General features: G+C 40.1%; 1 long non-coding RNA gene across 1 annotated transcript in view; it reads left to right on the top strand.

Annotated features, from left to right (window-relative positions):
* LOC118477691 overlaps nucleotides 1–4,745 on the top strand; it is a 15,791-nt gene extending 11,046 nt beyond the window's left edge. Inside the window, exon 2 of the long non-coding RNA XR_004858546.1 lies at nucleotides 4,583–4,745. This is a non-coding gene — a long non-coding RNA (uncharacterized LOC118477691). The remainder of the gene's footprint in view (nucleotides 1–4,582) is intronic.
* The last annotated feature ends 8,333 nt before the right edge of the window (nucleotides 4,746–13,078 follow it).

Here is a 13,078-nt window from a genome sequence, read left to right as displayed (position 1 = left end):
CATGTTTTCGTAGGCCACACTGACATTTTCCTCCCTTATCTCAGGTTTCCTCCTGTAGTCCCAGATTTACTAAACGTCCGTGGGTGGTTGGCGGGTGCTCTGGTGTGGTTTAATGCTCCTTCTCATCTATTGTTCTTATTTTCCACTCCTTCTTTATTGTGTTTGTTACTCTCTTGTAACACCTCTGATCTTCGGCACTAATATGGCATTATTGTGTTGCAAGTGCCGTAAAACACTTATTAAAACATACTAGATATCCCCCCCCCCTTTTCGTGTCAAAATATAATATTATGCCGAAAGACCTGACATGAGACGTGCTGTTTATAAATTATGGCGCACAGTCGAACCTGCTCCTGCAGCCACCTGTTCAAGACAATCACCTGTACACTTTCCACTTTCCTTGCGTTTTTTTAGAAGGTTCTTATATAGGGCTGACATTAGTGTAGGCGAACTTGGATTAATGTTAGCTTATTGAGAATGATATACATGTAATACGATAATGCAGAAAATTGAGAAATCGTAAATGATAAAGACAGATGTAAGAAGTGATGAGGTATGAAACGACTTTAATTGACAGTCAAGTTGCGAAATGCGAAATTGTATAGAGGTGTCGCACCTTTTTTCAGCGTTGTAATACTATTTAAGAGATTATAGGACCTTCGAATTCAACGTCTCCCCGACAGCACCGAGCCAAATAGATGGAGAGCCTTAAAACTTCCCGAAACAACTCAAGTTCAGAACACCGTTTTGGGGATTAGACCCAGGGCCATCCGCTTCGTAGTCCAGCATGATGCCAAATGAGCAATCAGCGGGCCCGGATCAAGTTGAAAGGAGAAAAGAAAAAGCTTACAGTGGGCTTCAAGATGTTGAGAGTGGGTGTTCGTTGGGCGCCACTGGTTGGCCCCACTTCTCTCTCTCTCTCTCTCTCTCTCTCTCTCTCTCTCTCTCTCTCTCTCTCTCTCTTCCCCACCCCCTCCCCGAATCTGTGACGTCGCAGGTAGTCCAGTGGTTAGGATATCGGAGTCGTAATCGCGAGCTTGCAGGTTCGGGGATTCGAGGCTAAGCTCAGGTGGGAATGGGTACCTGGTGTTTCAAAACGAAAGATTTTTTAAATCGGTGTTTAAGAGTTCAATCGACTTCTTCAGCTGTATGTTTTCTCGGAAGCCGAGAGTCTTTATTGTTTGTGTAAGCCTAATTGTATCAACCTACAGATAAGTGAGTTTTACAACCGGACGTGCAATGTTACAAACTTTTATACTGACCAAACAATGTAAAAGCCAAGATTTGACCTAAGAAGCTGGAACAGCCATATATTTCTTTTCATCCTAATATCTCAAGTAACCTTTTTATGTCGGTCGTTCCACTCTAAATTTTAGTTTAATATTTTTGTGTTTGCCTAGTTGTAACAACCAACACACAGTATGTGTGTTAAAAATCGGGATTTGCGCAAACACTTTTGAAATGACAAAACTGTGAAAAGTCTGGATTTGGTCTTAGGACTTGGACCCAGCCTTATTTATCTTTTCATAATAATAATGGAGGTAACTGTCATGTCGGTTGATACACTCTCAGTTTTGGTTATAATCTATTTATTTTTGTGTATACCTAGTTGCAACAACCAATGCACACGTGTGTTTTAAAACTGGATGTGCAATTTTACAAGCACTCTTATACAGAAACTATGTAAAATCCTAGATTTGATTTGAAAACCTGGAACCAGCCTTGCATGTATTTTTATCCTAATAACGGAAGTAACTTGTTATGTCGGTCGTTACACCCTCAGTTTTGTTTTTATTATTTTTGTGTATGCCTGGTTGCAGCACGGACGACCACCTCCAACCCAGCGCGTCACATGTGCCGGATTGTGGACGATCTCCAGATAGGGAGGTTAGCTTGCAGCGAATACCCAATTAGCTGCGGACCAACTGGCAATGAAGACAGAGGGCGAGGCTGGGTAGTTTTAGTTGTTCTGCTACTGTTATTAAATGACTCGGCATTCGGCATGTCTAGCGAAGGGGTCATCAGGCGAATCGAGGCGTCCATAAATGATCTCTTACCCTCAGCTATGAGTCAAATACATATGTACATGTATTAAGGGTGTCTAGCTACTTGGTGGATGAGAGATTCATCTGTCCAACAGAAGGACAGATGATGATGTTTTATCCTAGATGGCCATCAGACACCTGTGTGTTGTCCCCTCCAGGAGCTAAGGAAACCTATAAGGATATTCCTCTGGAGGATAACAATGGAATTACAATCTGTCTCATGAAACTTCACTTGTTGCTGAACTGGCACACTGAAGACATAACCTTGTAAATATTTTTGTAAGAGGGGAACATTTCAGGTGCAAATATATTTCACAGTCAACAGCCGAGAGGCTCCTTTTTGAAAACAAATAAACTTTCAGAACTCGAAAACCATGCTCCAAACAACAAAAGAAGGCTTGAACAACAGAACAACAATATAATTATGTTACTTTGAAATATATAACACACTTGTGTTTTTGTTCAAATTGTCAAAGTTTGCCTTGGTGACCAACCCAGAGTGAAAGTCTGGGAAGCAAGTTTAGTCCACAACGACGGGAAGAAACCAACTCCTGCTGTACATGTTTTTAATTTTTCAACAATGCTTCTTTTTATGTTTAAACGGAGGGGGGGGGGGCAGGGCATGGCCCTGGGACTATAGGTTCGAGGTCATTTTCATCAGTCATTATCACTGATCACTATTACATGTATTTGTTTCATTTATACAGTTCGTTTAGGGGACTCTCGTGGCTAGAGTCACCCCTCATTCAATAGGTCCTGGGTTCAAATCAGGAGAGCGACGGAACATTATCCTCTCTAAAATGTATTCCTTTCACATACCTTCCTGCTCTCTAAAAATGTTCTGCCGTCTGCTTTCGTCTTCACTTTTTGCCTCCACCCCTCACCTCCTTTGCCCCCTCGTCTTGGCCCCTGGCCCTTTCTGGAGCCTGTCTACTGCTACTCGTTGGCTTCTTCTTACTGCCATGCTGTATCTTGGCCACACCCCTGAACTTATTGTAGAGAAGATCTTCACCTAGCTTTCTCGAATAAGGGCGAAAAATCTCGGAGGTCCCGTATGCAAGTTGCGCATGTTAAAGATTCCTTGGTAGTCCAAAATTGATAAGAGTAGACTTCAGCCACCACCCTGGCAAAATTCAAAATCTCCTGCCAACTGAAAATGTTTAATGTGTCCCACACGCTCTCATATGACCTTATGCAGTTGCGAGCACCGAAGACACTTAGCATAAAAAGCAACAACAAAAAACAACAACAACCAACAAAACAATAACAACAAACAAACAACCCCCCCCCCCCAAAAAAAAAGTTCGTCCACTATTATTCCCAGATCTAGCACAAAATTCACTGTCACTAATCCCTACAGCCTTCCACTTGCTTCTACTTAACTCTGAACCCTCTCTACATTAGTCTATGTAACTGTTGTCCCCTTTAGCACTAGATAGAAAAGTCTAGATCGAACCCCTCATGGACATATTGATGGGTCCATCATTTCGAAAATTTTACAATATCGTTCAGTTGCCATTTTGACCAAACTGATGCGCCACAGGTTGTTCAGTTTTTTAAAAAGTCAATTTTATTTTAAGGGAATATGTTGGTGGGAAATCGGGATGAATATCGAATTTTCATCAAGTATTCAATTTTGAACCATTTCTACACGTCGTCATAATAATATTATTATGGTCAGTTATACTAAAGAAAGTTCTCTTCCTGAAATAAATTGCCCTTGAAATGTGTACACTGTAGGAATAGATCAAGGTCTTTCCACGTGTGTTTTACTGAAAAACACATAAACTGAACCAAGTGACGTCACAATTCAAACAACACATTGCATCCTTCCACAAGGTGTTTGTTATCGTTGTTAAGCTCATTTTCCGCCTTTTGCATTTCCTGAATAATACCACGCTTGAAGACGTGAACAAAATAATTGAGAAGTTGTGAGTAAATATGACTTTTTTGGTCGTTTTTTTGTTATTTTCTCATTTCACAAATTTTTCTACAGAAATTCGTACCATTCAATTATTTGTGCACCAAATTGGATGAAACTTTGTACTCAGGTCTATTATGATGTTGTGAACATTCGTACAACAGGAACAATTTTTATTGGAAAGTACTTTTTAAGAAATATGTTTTTAACAAACCTACCCTCTTAAATTGTCATTACAGTGGGTACACTAAAGTGAAGAAGCCGTAAAAGTTTTGAAATTGCTTTAATTGAAAATCCTTGTTGTACGAATTTAGATCTTAGTTTGTTTTATATCCTGGCAAAATTTGAATAAGATTGGTATACAATTAATTGAGCAATAAACTTCTCATGCAATTGATGAATTTTCGTCATTTTGCGACCATTATTTGACCCTGTCGGCTGATACGCAAATGTGAGTTTTGAATCTTTTTTCTCAATCCCTATCCCACCAAATGTGTAATTTCAATGTTAAGCCAAGTATGGAAGATCCTCATTTCAAGATAGAAATTTCAGCAGCATTGTCCCTAAAAATTTAGTTTTCAAGGGACGTAACGCAGACAATTCTCAATCATTCCAGGAAGGGCAGCAGTTACATACCCTCAAAGACCAGGCCTGAAATGCGTCGGTTTAACAGCAATAATCAAGGCGGACTCGCTCGACATCTTGCAAGTCACAGACAAACCGAAGAAACGAAAGACAGACGATAGCTAAGCTGACCGATTAAAAAACCCAAAAACAAAGCAGAGACTTGATCTGATATTTGTTTGTTATTGGTCTTGTTGTTGTGGTTGTTGTGGTTGTTGTTGGTTTTTTTTTTAGTTCTCTGCGCTCCTTGATCTAACGTTTGAAGTCTGAGATGACTGAGTATAAAAGAAAGATTGATAAAACTATTTTTATTTCCCCTTTCATGATTGGCACTATGCATGACCAGATCCAGTGTGCCTTGTTTGTGTTTCTGTAGTAATGATGAATTAATAAAAAACCACACGAAGCGCTTTTGTAGAAGTTTTATAAATTCTCCTCATATCATTGTAGCAATGTTGTGAAAATGGTGAGATGGTATGGGTATAGCGCTCCTATCAACATTATTTGGTTATTTAAGAGGCGGGACTTCTGAGTTTAATGTCCACCCCCGAAAGAAACAAGCCAGATCGGAAATTCGTGTAAAATGTCATTCCCAAGGACACAACGTCGGACCAGGCTGAGACTCGAACCATCGAAACCACAATTTCACGATTACGGTTCCGGTAGCTTTACCACTGGGCCTGGTCATGTTGTGCTTTGTAATTCTCTTAATAAAGCGATATTGCTATGATAATATTATGAAAGTATCTGAGCCACTGACACCTTAATTCTATACATTTTGTTTGACCAGAGCGTGTTGTAATAAGATCTTAAGATTGATTTTTGATGACGTACCCTTTTTTTGTCCTGCATCAGCTTTGTGTGAAACAGCCCCATATGTCAGCTATATGTCAATCTTTTGTTCTCTATGCTCATAACAGTCTGAAATGACTGAACACGAAAGAGAAGTCAATAAAACTATTGAAATTAGGAATGGAATGTGCTCATTAAGTGAGTCTGATGAAAGCTCATCTTAGTCTATATCCAAAGAAAAAGCGGGCATAGCCCAGAACAGGGTTGCCTTAAAAAATATGATGCAATTCACCTCTTTATAGATAAACTGTTCAAATATTAAATAAATAGATCTAAATCAATAATCATCAAGCTAATCACTCAGTCACTAAAAGTCAATTATCTCTTAAGACAATTTTGACCTTTATTAAATAATACATGACTTATCATAACTATGATAACCAATGAATACAATAAATCAATTATCTTATTTAATTTACACCGTTTCACCTCATCGCAGCGCAGCATTTAGCAAACTAGACTAGAAATATGGATCCAAGAAGACTAGCTTTTCAAACTCAATATGTACATAGAAAGGTGCTTGTCACTCTAATAACAATATAACTCAAAATGAGAAAAATATTCTTAAAAAACCCCCATTACATTTATTAACCGAACTAGATCATCTTCATCCTTCTCAACAGGATCACTGAGACGTACATTTCTTATTCTGCATTAAAGTCCCTTATCTGGGCTTTATTCTTTATGCCATGCATGCATAGTCGTAAAGAATTCTGGTGTGTTGGGGGAGTTGGGGCTCAGGGCACATCTTGCTACAACCAAAGAAAGAAAAAGAAAATAAATACCAAAGCTGAGTTTTCAACAGGAAATACGTTAGCAGAAAAAAATGAAATACTGCACAAAGTGTGACTGTGATTGTCTGAGAAAAATAAATTGTCAGTTAACTTACACTAATTCGGTTGGTTGTTCTTGCAGAATAATCAGTTGGAAGTGGAGCTGAAAGAAAAAGTCATGCTTTGTAGTAACAAATTTTACTAAAAAAGAAAAAATAACAGCAGGTTTAGGGTTTAGTAAAAGCTTTCCACCACTGAGAAGTCTAAGCCTCTCATAGGGTATAGCCACAGTCAGATACATTGTATGTCTTGGCTTCTGGCACAGGGGTAGGGTTTCCTCCTCGGCTGTACCTGTTGTACACCTCTGACATCACTACTTGGCCAAACTTCACGAGAAACTGATTGGATGGAAACATCTGTAACTTGACCTTTCTCGTCTCTGGGAACTGGTTAAGAATTTCTCTGTTCGGGACAAAAATAAGATGTCATGCAGGGTTTTCAAAATTGTTCTTCTTCAAATTTACCATAATCTGTGTTTGTGATAATGGTCACCAGTTTTTCATTTAACTTTGAGAGTTATTACATTAGGGAACAGCTTGTTATTTTGCAAACAAATGAAACTGCTGAAGCACCGGATTGGTGGGTTTCTTTAGCCCAAAAATGCAATTATGAAAGAACAAAGTTTTCCACAGGAATGCTTTTTAAAAAGAAAGCATAGCAAAACGTGTTGAAGAGACAGGCAGAAAATAATTCAATTTTATTTTACCCCTTTTTTTGTAGTGTGCTAAACTCTAAAACTATTTTAATATGTATAACTAAAAGCCAAAATTGAGTACATTCGTGTTTCATCCAGCTATTCGATTCTTGATCTATACAAATACATGAAAGTTCCAGGTTCGAATTTCTGTGCTGTAGGAATTAGTATTGTTTTTTTTCTCGGAATATTTCCTCTGAGTTTAATGTCCTTCCAGAGAAAAATAAGTTCGAGGAGGGGAGGCTGAAAGATATGGAAGAGATAAAGGGATAAGTGCTCAGGTTTTAAGAGAAGAGGGTTGTTTTGTGTTTTTTCTTTTAACATTATCCAAAAAGTGTCGAAGGGCTCATGCTCGAGTTTCAAAGTTTCAACAGAGAAGGAATATGGTGTGAGGCACGACTGTGTGTGTGTTTGTGGGGGGGGGGGGGGTTGTTAGAAGAAATAAAGGATAACTAGTAGGATTCCAAGATGACAGACTCTGATCCTCCAGACTGCTTGGAACATTACACTCATGCAAACAAAAGCAAAAACAAAAAGCAAAAAGATTATCTCAGAGCAATATGAAGATCATGTAACACAAAACTCACCTGAACAATAAGGTGGCAATGTCATCTGAATCTGCAAACAATCCTTCTAGAACAATTTCCTCTCTCTTCATTAAGGCAGATACGTAACCCACACATTTTTTGTTCAACTTTCTCCTTGCCACGAGCACTTTGGTACATCTCGCTACCACCGACGCATGCGCATTATTACCATAACCACGCATGTGGTTGTCAAATTGAATAAACTCCTCTAGATTGGCTTCGTCAAAAGGTGCGATAGAGATATCGTCTGCCGCGTTACCCATCGTCTGCACTCTCCCTTCCACCAGCTGAACGTCAGCCAATATGTGACGGATTTCGTGACCTTGTTGGGGCTCTGACATCTGGAAACCAAGATTACTGAAATAAAGAAAGCACCCTTATCAGTGAGTTCTACATGAAATTGCAAATGATTCTGGAAGAAAGTATAAAGAGAAAAACCTCTTCTTCAAACTTATTTTTGAAGAAAAGAATGTTTCGTTGAAGAAAAGAATGTTTCGTTGAAGAAAAGAATGTTTCGTTGAAGAAAAGAATGTTTCGTTGAAGAAAAGAATGTTTCGTTGAAGAAAAGAATGTTTCGTTGAAGAAAAGAATGTTTCGTCGGCAAGTATGACTTCAATTATGCCATTGTGGTCTATTTGGTTGTTTTTGGTTGTGGCAGGGGGTTAGGCCTAGCCTAGTGTATTGTTTGGCTGAAAGTGTGAGAGTGAGTAAAGTGTGAGTCTCAGTTGAGTTGTATTGTTTGCAAGTTTATAAAAGCAATCTGGGTTACTACAGGTTAGATTTTAGAGGCGAGAGCTGTAGCAAGGCAGAGGAGGCCTGCTGAGAGTTCGGGTGGAGAAAAGGCTAGTTTGAGCCTCGGTTTGTTTCTGTGTAACGTGTGAGATTCCAACGCTGCTACCCCCTCTAGCTCAATGGCCGGCTTTGCCAGTAACTCATATCTCACTAAATGCGAAATTACTTCTCTTGCTCTCAGCTGTGACACGTCCACAAGAATGTCGTCCATATAAGAGCTAGTGGCTCTATCTATCCGAGGAGACTGTTCCAACACCGTCTTTAACACCCTTGTCATGATTCTTGGAGCGGAATTCAGGCCGAATCCTACCCTTGTCAAGCAATAAATTCTCCCCTTGTACTGCACCAACTGATGCTTCCAGAGATCTGGACTGACACGAAGTTGTAAGTATGCAACGCTAAGGTCCACAATCTCTGCCCCCCCCCCTTCAATCTTCCGCCACTCTCGCATCCTGTCTGCACAAACATTAATAAGTTCATTTCCTGTGTGGCACTCTACATACTTGTTCAGCTCACGGAAGTCTAGGACTGACCGGACTTTGTTTTTCGTAGGCTGCTCGACCGCCATCAACGGGATAATTCCGTCCACCTCCCCATCCCATGGCAGCAGTATTCCGTCCTCAATCCATTTATCAACCTCTTTGTTGAAAAGCTCCCTCGTTGCTCCCGGCATTCCATTGTCAATAGTGTCATACATGGCAACCTTGTTCCTCAACTCTGGGGCACAAACGTCCTTCCAAAAGTACCTAACTGTCCATACATTCCCATCGAAGGTTGCCTCAAAATCTTTGTCCTAGATGGTAAGTCCATCGGGCCTCTGCGTTACCTGTGCCGGAGACCCGCCCACGACTGCCACGCCACCTTGCCAAACTGTACAGTTTTGTCGCCAACAGTCACCCCCAAAACTTCTCTATGACATCCATTCCGATCACCACGTCGATACTACCAACGATATCATCAACCACAGTGGCTTGGGCTTCTACACACTCTCCAGCGATCTCAAGTTCAACTGGAGCAGTTCCCTTACATTTAACTACCCTCCTGTCGAATGCTTTGGTGTACCCCTCCCTTTTTCAGTCATTCACAAACCGGGACCTGATCATTGTATTAGAACATCCAGTGTCCACGAGCGCACAAAGCCGCCTGCCGTTGCTGTAGACCCTGATAATCGGTACACCCCGCACACCGCCCTTGGATGTAATTGTTGACCTGCCACTAGCACAGGTTGTCCCAGTCTCTGTACAATAGCCGCTCTTGACACCCCCTCCCCGATCTCCAGACTCGTTGACCTTGCATCGAGAGGGTATATGCCCCTCTTCCCCAGATAGGAAACAAACAAGTAGTCGTCGCCGTTCTTGACAATCCCGTACAAAATGTGGCCCACCGCACTGAAAACACTAGGGTTACTGGCAAAGCCGGCCATGGAGCTAGAGGGGGTAGCAGCGTTGGAATCTCACACGTTACACAGAAACAAACCGAGGCTCAAACTAGCCTTTTCTCCACCCGAACTCTCAGCAGGCCTCCTCTGCCTTGCTACAGCTCTCGCCTCTAAAATCTAACCTGTAGCAACCCAGACTGCTTTTATATAACTTGCAAACAATACAACGGAACCGAGACTCACACTTTACTCACTCTCACACTTTCAGCCAAACAATACACTAGGCTAGGCCTAACCCCCTGCCACAACCAAAAACAACCAAAATAGACCACAGCCATATACTTTAACTCTTACTTATGTACTTTTACTTACTTTTCCTCCTCTTTCCGTCCCTTCGTATCCTTAAAATGTCGAGGGGAAGTGCAGTTTTCGGTCCTGTGCTAGGTGTGTAGCGTCTGTGATAGATATGTTATGTTGTTCCAGGACCTTTTTAAATCCATCCAGCCAGGTTTTTCTTGGTCTTCCTCTTGATTTAAAGCCAGATTCATGGGTGTGGTAAGCCCCAGCCGATAGCTGTTTCTGAGTCATTCTGGTAAGATCTCCGAACCTTTTGACTCTTTGACGATCTATGAAATTTATTACTGATGGTATTCCGGTTTGTAGGCGTATGGCCTCGTTCCTTATGCGGTCTCTTCTGGTGACATTGGTGGTTTTGCGGAGACACCTCATTCTGCATGCATTGGTTTTCTTTCTTGTGCCTTGTTTAGAGACCACGTTTGACACTGGTATGTTAATGTTGGTATGAAGATGATATTGGTGAGCTGGGATTTTACTTCGATTGGAATGTTCTTGTGATCGAGCAGGGGTACTATCTGGTAGGTCACTGCATTTGCCTTCAGAGTTCTTGTTTCTATTTCTTTGTCCATACGCCCATCTGGTGTGAAGATATTTCCCAAATATTTAAGTTTCTCTACTTGTTGGAGCTGTGTTCCGTCAATAAGGATGTGAGTTTCCCTGGGTTTCGACTGGCCTTCGTAACTTGTTTTTGAAATGGAGATTTTCACGTTTAGGTGTTTACATTCCTTATTTAGTTTTGTGGTTTTTTTTCTTTGTAATGCCTGTTCATCTGTATTTTAATATATTCTGTTTGTCAGCAAATAGAAGCTCGTTCGGTTTGCTGCTTTCGTGATTTTATAAAAGTAAGAGATGAAGAAAAGTGGAGAGAGAACACACCCATGTCTCACCCCAGACCTGATCGGGAACCAGTCCGATAGTCCTTCTCTTGATCTTACACGACACAGGCTGATTTTATAAAGTGCCATGATGCTCTCCAGCAATTATCCTGTTACACCATATTCCTCTAAGCCTTTCCAAAGTTGAAATCTATTTACCTGGTCGAACCCCTTTTCCTGGTCCACGAAGACGATATTGAGGTCTTTGTCATGTGCAAACTGGGCTTCGCTGAGTTGAGTCTCCACAATTGGTCTAAATTGGCTTCTTTACAAGACTAAACTCTAAACAAACGCAAGTGGGCTTTGAAAATCCCAAAACCATCTTCATTTCTATGTCCTACTAATGTTTTGATTAACTTCTGAGGTTGGTCGTAACACTTTCCGTATCGGTTATAATATAATAGTTTTTGTCCCTACCAACATAATACAACCAAATTTTCATTATGTTTTACCATAGGTGCTAGCATTTCATAGGCTTCATAGCCCGGAATAACTCTATCAAAACCTAAATGTGCACTAAAAAGCCGAAGGTGTCATTACTTCTTTATCCTTAAACGATTTTGGTTAATTTCTGCTGTCGGTCGCTACACTTTTTTTAGTATTGAATACATTTGACAAGTTTTTGTCTATCCCTAGTTGTACCTCTCTAATTTTTTGCATACGCCTCTGAATTCTTAAAGACCCAAAAAAAAAATCCCAATTTTCGTGCATATGCTACAAAAATAAAGAGGTGCTATCTGTTTAATCATTAGTAATGAATTAATCATTAAACTCAAAACTGCACACTTATTATAGCAAGTACGGTACTATGCTAAAACCATAACAATACAGGGTGTCGTTGCTCGGGCTAAGCCAGAAATTTCAGGGGAGGGGACACACTGAGTGCTACTTTTGAAGCGCTTATGGGAATGTCACTAGGCATCCTCCCCAACCCCCTTGCAGATTCATAGACAGAACCACCCTCTCCCTGAACATAACATGTCTTGTATTTTTTTTCGGGATTTGTTTTAGAATAAAAGAGACGGCCTCGATCAGTTTCTATGGAGAAATAGTTCAGTAGTTTTAAGGGAACGTTTTCGGGGTTTGTAAATTAAGTTATCTAACCATGGTGATTTATGAAAATGCGACAGCAAATTGAAACGCATGCAATCTCAATAACGGAAGATGTGAAAGAAATTTTTACTCAATCAGGCAATCAAAATAAACCCACTGTCACCCACTAACCACTGAACTGAAAACAACTCAAATCTTGCGGCGCGTGCAGTCAGTTTAAAAAATGAAGAAAACTAACATTAAACTACCGTTCTTAGTCTAATAAAAATTCCCTGCGCAGACTGTGTAATTAAAGACTAATGATTATATAGAAAACACCTCTTTATATTAGTCGTATGCACACGAAAATCCAGATATTTATTTTTTAAAAAGGTTTTTATGAATTCAGAAGCATATGCTAAAAATCATGACTTTTCGCCACTTGGTTTCTGTGTAATGAGGTCGACAAGTTGTCCATTTGGTGTTCTCCGGACTATAACTTGTGCAGTCGGTCGTTTCACTTTCAGTATTAGTTATAATACAATAGTCTTTGTCCATGCTAACATAAAGCCATCAACACACTCTTTCATTTTATCATAGGTGCTAGCATTCCATACGCTTCTTTGCCGGAACAACGCTATCCAAACTTAAATGTGTACTAAAAAGCTGAATGTGTCTTTATTTTTTTAATCCTCCTAAGGTTCTGGTTAACTTGTGCTTTGGGGCGTTACACTTTTAGTATTGGTGACAGTTGAAGAGTTTTTGTCTATGCCTAGTTGTAGCCACCAACTCACTATTATGTTTTATTTTAGGTGCTAGCATTTCATAAGCTTCTTTACAAGGCTAAACTATCCAAATCCAAGTAGGCTTCGAAAACTTTGAAACCGTCTTTATTACTATGTCTCTCTAATGTTTTGACTAACTCGTGAGGTCTTTCGTTCTACTTTAAACAAATTGTTTCCAGTAGAATTCACTTGGAAATGTTTTTTTTTTTACATGGACACGAAGGTGTTGAGCCAAAAAAAGAGAAAAACCCCCAGAAAGAAAACACACACACACACACACACACACACACACACACACATACA

The sequence above is a fragment of the Aplysia californica genome, unplaced genomic scaffold, assembly GCF_000002075.1.
Source record: "Aplysia californica isolate F4 #8 unplaced genomic scaffold, AplCal3.0 scaffold00182, whole genome shotgun sequence".
In the NCBI taxonomy this organism is placed as follows: domain Eukaryota; kingdom Metazoa; phylum Mollusca; class Gastropoda; order Aplysiida; family Aplysiidae; genus Aplysia; species Aplysia californica.
The sequence above is the reverse complement of the archived record's forward strand: the minus strand, read 5'-3'. Positions and strand labels throughout refer to the sequence as shown.